Here is an 8,171-nt window from a genome sequence, read left to right as displayed (position 1 = left end):
CTTCATGCTACATTGGGGAAACGACACTGTGAGCAGCGAATGCAGTGGACTAGGTTGTGGCAAAAGTGCTGCTTCACCTGGCAGATATGTTTGAGACCTTGGATATTCAGGAGGGAGCAGGTAAATGGGCAGGTGTTACACATTCGGCGGTTGCAGGGGAAAGTGCCTTGTCACGATGGGAGGTGGGTGTGGGGTGTTGCGAGTGAAGGAAGAGTGGAACCGAGGTGGAACCCCTGGCACAACGGGTGCGTGTTGGGACCATAACCCAGCTGAGAAAGCATTCTCCCCTATTCACTCAATGTCGTCTTTAGCAGCTTTCCGGTATAACAGCGCTCTGTTCTGCACCTCGCCTTCTAATATGCTTCCGAAAAAAGCTTGGACATAAATATTTCCCAGTGATATACTGGCCCAATGTTGAATTATCTGCCAGTGGAGAGAGCCCGGTTCCTGGGGACGGGACAAACAGCAGCAGGGAGACTGAATGAGAAGCAGTTGTTCAGGAAACTCTTTGCCGCTTGCAATTCTCAGAGCAATCTCAAATGTATTTCATACTGAGCAAGTCTCAGGTCGCGCAAGCGGTGTGGGGGGTTAGCAGCGTGCCGGTTCTCTGGCTCGTTGGTCTAGGCGTATGTTCCTCGTTTCGGGTCCTTTACTGTACCGAATTGCGAGAGGTCCCGGGTTCAAATCGCGGGCGAGTCCGCATTTTTTAACTTGACTTGTGCAAAACTGCCTGATTAATTTTCTCAAAAAACGCCTTCGTGAAACGAGGTTGGGCTGTCTGGAGTACGAATGAGGCGGAAAACAGGGAAGTGAAATGGTTGGAGATAGTGTTCAACAGGTTGACGTGAGTGGTGCAGTGTTTGAGGAATGTCAACAATCACGGGAGATTGGAAAACCGGAACAGCTCTCCTCGGAGAACCGAACTTTTCCAAGTCATGAGGGACCTAGAAACAGGAAATAATGTTGTGAAAATGCTCCCACACCTGAAAGGATCCTCAACGATTCGGCAAGTGGAAAATGAGGTGTTGTTCTTTCATCTGGAGCTCGAACACTGCTCCAAGCCTGAAACAGAGATGTTGGCCAGGGAACAGGGTGATGTATTAAAGTGTCAGGCAACCGCATGGTCAGGGCCTTTTTAGTGAAACTGACACCTCTTACCCAAGTGATTCAGAGAGAGGGAGACAGCAGAAGAGCAGGTGATTGGAGACAGCGCTGAACAGGTTGTCGTGAATTGTGCCGTGTATGAGGAATGTCAATAATGAAGGCAGATTGGAAAGTTGGGACAGCTCTCCTTGGAGACAGAAGTTTGAAATCTGGCCCAGTTGACGTTTTACAAGACATGAGGGGTTTAGACAGAGAAAATAATATAGTGAAAATGGTACCACGCCTGAAAGGATCACTAACAATTAGGCAGAGTCTTGAGGAGAGGAAGTAAAAATAACATTATGAAGAACGTTTTCGTGCAGAGAGTGGTTCGGGTCAGATTTACACAGTTGCGCTGGCACCCTTGTGGAGCTCTGAGTTGTCTCGTCCTGTTCTGTCGGTGTGTTCTGATCTCAAGTGTGAAACCTTTTCCCTCAGATGGTAATGAACTGGTGAAGTTGAAACACATGACTTGCTTTCCTTTGTCCATTTCCTGCGGTAAAGAATCAGACGCCCGTGTAACAAAAGACTTTCTGCAGGATTGCTGTGTCAAGGCAAATTCTGAACACCAAACAGGTTGCACAAGCAGGCACTCATATCAATTTACCTGAGGGAAGAGTCTCCGGTGTCCATTTCTGTCTGTCCCGATAGCACATCACCTTGCCATTTCTCCGATAACAGACCTTTGGAACAAGTTCAAAGTTGCCATTTGATGCATTCGTGTCAATGACGGCTCCTACCCCAAGTGATAGTGAGAGAGAGCAGAAGAGCGAATGGGCTCTGCCTTCCACCAGCACAGCTTGCAAGCAGAAACAAAATGGTTCAATTATCCGCTAGTGGAGAGAGCCCAGTCCCTGGGGACGGGACAAACAGGAGTGTTCTGGGAGCAGGAGACAGACTGAGAAGCAGATGTTCTTGAAACTCGTTGCGGCTTGAAATTCTGGGAGCAATGTACAATGTATTTCGTACTGAGCAAGTCTCAGCTGCTTCTGGAGCTGGCTGCGCCCATGGCATGTGGCTCGTTGGTCTCAGGGTATGAACAGGTTGACGTGAATGGTGCCGTGCCTGAGGAGTGTCAGTTCTGAAGGTAGATTGGAAAATTGGGACAGATCTCCTTGGACCTGTAGTTGCTGTGGAGGAGGATCATAAGACACAGAATATAGAATAAAAGATTATAGTGTCATGTAACATAAATGATATATTGAAGAAACCTAGATTGCTGTTGAGTCTTTCATCTTTTAAAACGGGTTGTAGATTTCGGTTCATTAATCTGTAAATCCCAGAACTTTTTAAAAATCACATTCTCCAGGTAACTTAAGGTTCTATAAAAGGAGGTGACACCTCAGGTCAGACAATGCATGAAAGCTGTGAGGGTAGGGTCTATCTGTATCCTAATCTTGAGTGAGACTGGTTCTATTTCCAAGTATATAATTCTGCAAACGCAGATTCACCCCAAAGACTTCTATATGTGAGTGCATGCATGAGAGAGAGCGTGTGTGTGCGTGTGCATGCTGGGTACAGTGTGTGTGTGTGTGTGTGTGATGGAGTATTAGTATGTGAGATGGTGTATGCGTCGGGTTGAGTGTGGGGATGTATTACTGTGTGTCTGAGAGAGAGCATGTCTATCAGAGAGGGTCTGCACGAGCGTGTGAGTATGTAAGAGAGTGTGCTTGTGTGTGTGAGAGTGTATTGTGTAGCTTGGTCTCCTGTAGTGTGATGTGAACCCAGGGTCTCGGCTGAGGCCATTATCATGTGTTCTAAACTTGGCTATCAGCCTCTGCTCGGCCACTAGATCAAAGAGGGCTGACGCACGAGAAAGGACGGGCGGGGGCACTGGTGGTGGTGAAGAAGGGAGAGAAATGGAGAGGGGACAGAAGTTGGGGAGTAGAGAACGACTGGGGTTCAGAGGGTTGGGGAGAGAATCGGGGTGCAGTGTGAAGAAGGGAGAAAGGGCGGGGCAGTGGGTGGGGAGAAAATGGACAAGCGGCAGAATGGGAAGCGAAAGACAGCACAAATCCCACCTTCCCCAGGACTGGTGTCAGTGTCCCACGAACTGGAACCCACTCGTCCCACAGCAGATTTGGGTTAACCATTTCTCAATATAAGCATGGCTAAGGCATATCATCCCTGCAGACCATTCACACCGACCTTCCCAACAGCATCCCACCCAGACACACTCGATTACGCTACAGCCCTGCAGTTCCCCATGGCTATTTTCTGATGAAGGGTTTTGCCCAAAACGTCGATTCTCCTGCTCCTCAGATGCTGCCTGACCTGCTGTGCTTTTCCAGCACACACTCTCGACCCTAATTTCCAGCATCTGCAGTCCTCACTTTCGCCCTGTAAGGGGTGAATGTTATATTCCGAGTCTTTTAAATCTTTTAAAATCTTTTCCCCTCACCCTAAACCTATACCCTGTAGTTTTGCAATACCTCTACCCTGGGGAAACGACAGAAACGTTGAGCAGCCAGACAAAATGCAAAAGTAATAACATGTCGAGGCACAGGGAAAAAACATTTCGACAAAATTTGCTTTGGTATTTTTCTCTCGTATTCGCATTTGGACACTTAAAATTTGTCATGATGTGGAGGTGCCCGTGTTGGACTGGGGTGTACGAAGTTATAAATCACACAACACCAGGTTACAGTCCAATCGGCTTGTTTGGAAGCACTAGCTTTCGGAGCGCCGCTCCTTCATCAGGCGGTTGTGGAGTATACGATCATAAATTCTGTGTCTTACGATCTTATACTCCACAACCACCTGATGGAGGAGCAGCGCTCTGAAAGCTAGTGCTTCCAAATAAGTCTGTTGGACTATAACCAGGTGTTTTGTGATTTTTAACTTTAAAATTTGTAACAAATTTCTGCACACTGAGCATGCTCCGCGGTGTCAGCAAGTACTGCGCATGACCGCCAGTGTCAGCAAAGCACTGCGCATATTCCTTGGTGTCCGCAGAAACTACGCGTCAGCTCCTTTCCATGGACCAATGGAGAACCTTGGAGGACCGGAAGGAGACTGGTCCTCCTGCCAACCAGAGCCGACCATTGTCGAAATGTGAAGGTTGGACCGTGAGCTCTGAAGCTGCTGCTGCTCCTTTCTCTGTGAACTTCACCCCAGACTTTAACTTCCTTCCTCTGTCTAACTTTTGTGAGTACAACAGTCTGTTTCTCACCACTTTTTCCATTTTTTGTTTCATTCTGGGGTTCAATTGTTAACTTGCAGCAACTGAAAGGAAAGAGTGAATCGAGGGAGGGGACAGACTCCGGAAAAGTTGATCCAGGTCTGTCTCAATTTACAAACACATGGCAAATGCAGTGACACAATGTATAGCCTTTGATGTTAAAAATAAAAGCGCAGAGAGGAGGCGCATTGTTTAAATGGTGATATGTTGAGATGTGGTGAAAGTGAGATGATGGAGATCAGAGTTGAAAAGTGTGGCGCTGGAAAAGCACAGCAGGTTCGGCAGCAACGGAGGAGGAGAGTTAATGTTTTAGGCACGAGCCCTTCCTCAGGAATGATGTGTGGATGGACAAAGGGGCCTCAGCGTCCTTCTACACCAGTCACTGCCAGTTGTCAGACAGGAGCAGCAAGCAATCAGCAAGGCAAGTGGTATATTAGCAAGAGAAGTTGAGGTCAGAAGTGGGGATGTCTTCCTGCAGTTAGGTCAGTCATTGAATTTTTCAAGGCTGCGTTAATTTGACTTTGAAGAACAAAGAAGTGGATGGGTATTGTTGGGGGGGGGGGGGGGGGGGGGTAAGAAAATGGTTTTAGGACCAGTATAGAACAGTTACAGTCATACAGCACAGAAACAGACCATTAAATCCAACTAGTCCATGCTGACTGTGTTCTGAAACTAAACGAGTCCCACCTGCCAGTATTTGGTCCAGATTCTCTGAACCTTTCCTGTTACAATTGCAACATTTAAGAGGCATTTGGATGGGTATATGAATAGGAAGGGTTTGGAGGGATATGGGCCGGGTGCTGGCAGGTGGGATTAGATTGGGTTAGGATATCTGGTCGGCATGGATGCGTTGGACCGAAGGGTCTGTTTCCATGCTGTACATCTCTATGACTCTATGTACTTATCCAAATGTCTTTTAAACACTTTAACTGTACCTGCATCCACCACCTCCTCTGGACATTGATACCACATGAGAACCATTCTCTGTCTTAAAATAAAAAGGTGCCCCTCATGTCTTTTTAAAATATTTCTCCTCTCATCTTCAAAGTTTGCTCCCTAACCTTGAAACACCCATCCCAGGGAAAGAATACCTGCTGTTCACCTCATCGATACCCCTGAAGATTTTATAATCCTCTCTAAGGTCATCTCTCAACCTCCGATGCTGCAGTGAAAAAAATCCCACCCTGTCCACCTAGATGCCGGTATATAGATATCCAGTTATGAACTGTTCAATGCTGGTGCCGACTGGAAAGACCAAATGACCTATTCCTGCTCCCAATTCTCTCACTCTGTGTCCAGGACAGCAAGAGACCATTTGACATAGGTGCAGAAATTAGGCCATTCAGCCCATCAGATCTACTCCACCGTTCAGTCACAACTGATACGTTTCTCAACCCCATTTTGAAATTTTGATTTTGGAAAGGCAGATCAGGGCAGGATCTGCAAAGTTAATGGGGAGTGTTGTTGACCAAAGATACCTTGGAGTGCTGGTTCATAGTTTCTTGAAAGTGGAGTCGCAGGTAGACAGGACAGTGAAGGGGGTGTTTGGTATGCTTTCCTTTATAGGTCAGTGCATTTCAGTACAGATGTTGGGAGGTCATGTTGCCCCTGTACTGGACATTGATTAGGCTACTTTTGGAATACTGTGTTCAGTTCTGGTTATCCTGCTACAGTAAAAGTGTTGTGAAACTTTGAAAGGGTTTGGCAAAGATTTACAAGGCTATTGCCAGAGTTGGAGGGTTTGAGCTAAAGGGAGAGGCTGAATAGGCCGGGGCTGTTTTCCCTGGAGCATTGGAGGCTGAGGGGTGACTTTATAGAAGTTCATATGGAGCATGGATAGGGTGAATATCCAAAAACATTTCCACATAGTAGGGGAGTCCAAAACTAGAGGGCATAGATTGGAGGTGAGAGGGGAAAGATTTAAAAGGAACCTTATGGACAACTGTCTCACACAGAGAGTGATGCAAGCATGGAATGAGCTGCCAGAGGAAGTGGTGGAGGCTGGTATAATTACAGCATTTTAAATGGCATCTGGTAACAGGGTGAATTGAGAGGGATATAGGCTAAGTGCTGACAAATGAGACTATGTTAATTTGGGATATCTGGTCAGCACAGACAATTTGGACTGAAGGAAAGCAGAAGTATTGTTGTGAAGACTGGAATTTCAGAGCAGCTTTCAAAGATATTTTGTCCTTACTGGGAGCAGAAGCTACAATGAAATCTTTCATTTGAGAGACAACAACTGAGTAAGTGAGGACTTCCAGGATTTTGATGGAATGTGGGAATTTGTTGCAATGTGGGGTTGAAGTGTTTTAAGTAAAGTGTCCTGAGTGGGAAGCCTAGAGAAGGGTTTCGGTTGGTTTTTGTTTTAAACTGCTCATTTCTTTCAGCCCCCAACAATGTACTTCCAATGCTGTGCATCAGAAGGAGCGGTGAATCAGTAACTGGTATCATCAGAAGCCTTACGGTTTTCAGTACTGCAAGTATTGCATTGTTGCATCAGCATTGTAAAGGTTATCGGCAGCAGTGGGAGGTGTGGGCTGTATTCACTGGAAGCGATGAAGCAGTTAGATAACACACATATGAGAGGGCAGGGTGGGACTTGTCTTTCAATTTGCAGAAGTTGGGAGGTTCTGGGAGCTGTGGTTCTGCAGTAAATCATAGAAGCCTTACAGTGTGGAAGGAGGCCATTCAACCCATCAAGTCCACACTAACCCATCGAACAACTTGCCACCCAGACTCAACCTATCTCGTCGTTTCTGCTTGTGGGTTAGACTAGGTAACAAGATTATATGGCTAGGTTTAAGGCAGAGGAGGAGGGACTACGTTTCCTGGAGAGTGGTGAATCTATGGAATTCTTTGCCCAAGGAAGCAATAGAAACAGGCATATTCAAGACACAGTTCGATGGGATTTTGGATGGTAGGTGAATTTAGGGTAGTCACGATAATGCAGGTAAGAGGAGCTGAGATGATGGATAGATCAGCCATGATCTTAAAGAATGCCGGAGTAGGCTCGATGGGCCAAATGGCCTCTTTCTGCACTGCAGGGATTTTATGATTGCTTCATATGGTGTATATCTGATATTCGCTGTTGTACAAGCTGCATGGCTATGATTTTTCAACTTCTAATATAGTGATGGAATTACATCCTGTATTTCTTGTATTCATTTTTATTTAACAGGTCAGCAGGAAGTCTTTCGGCAACTTTACCGGCTTTCTTTCCTGAAGCAGCCTTGACATTTCATTTTCATATCCTTCATTCAGCTCCATTTCCAGCAACTTTGTAGGAAGGTTGTTCCAGGTCATTGTCACCTAAATGAAGTTTTCCTCTTTATATACTTAATGCTAACTGGCTGAATGAGAGTTTTCAGGTTTCTGTGTCATGGATAATATATGATCAGCAGGTATCTGGAAATCTAAGGAATTGTCACCGATGTTATGTTCATTTGACTGTACTGACCGTGACTTATTTCATGGTTTCTTTTGCAGGAAGACATGGGGAAAGAAATCTGAAACCAAAAGATACATCAGCTTCTGACAGAGCCACTTGATTCATTGGGACTTGAATATCAGCAGCCATTCCAGTCGAGAAGAAATGTTTGCTTCTGTCTGCTTGGACACTGGTGTGGCAGGAAGAATACTGATACACCCGAATGAGGTGACTGTGAAAAGTGCAGTACTTCACACCATTTACTCAGCTTGGAGGATCAAAGAGGCCGTTCACTTGCTCTCTGTGCGGGAAGGGCTTCACCTGCTCCTCCCACCTGCAGAGACATCAGTGAGTTCACCTACCATCGCAGGGGGATTGAAGGAGCTTCGGCCGAGTGCCATTATCGACTGCATTAAT

The sequence above is a fragment of the Chiloscyllium plagiosum genome, unplaced genomic scaffold (genome assembly GCF_037043375.1).
Source record: "Chiloscyllium plagiosum isolate Xiang-an unplaced genomic scaffold, Cpla_swu_hap1 HiC_scaffold_27, whole genome shotgun sequence".
Classification (NCBI taxonomy): Eukaryota; Metazoa; Chordata; class Chondrichthyes; order Orectolobiformes; family Hemiscylliidae; genus Chiloscyllium; species Chiloscyllium plagiosum.
This window is presented reverse-complemented; position numbering follows the sequence as displayed.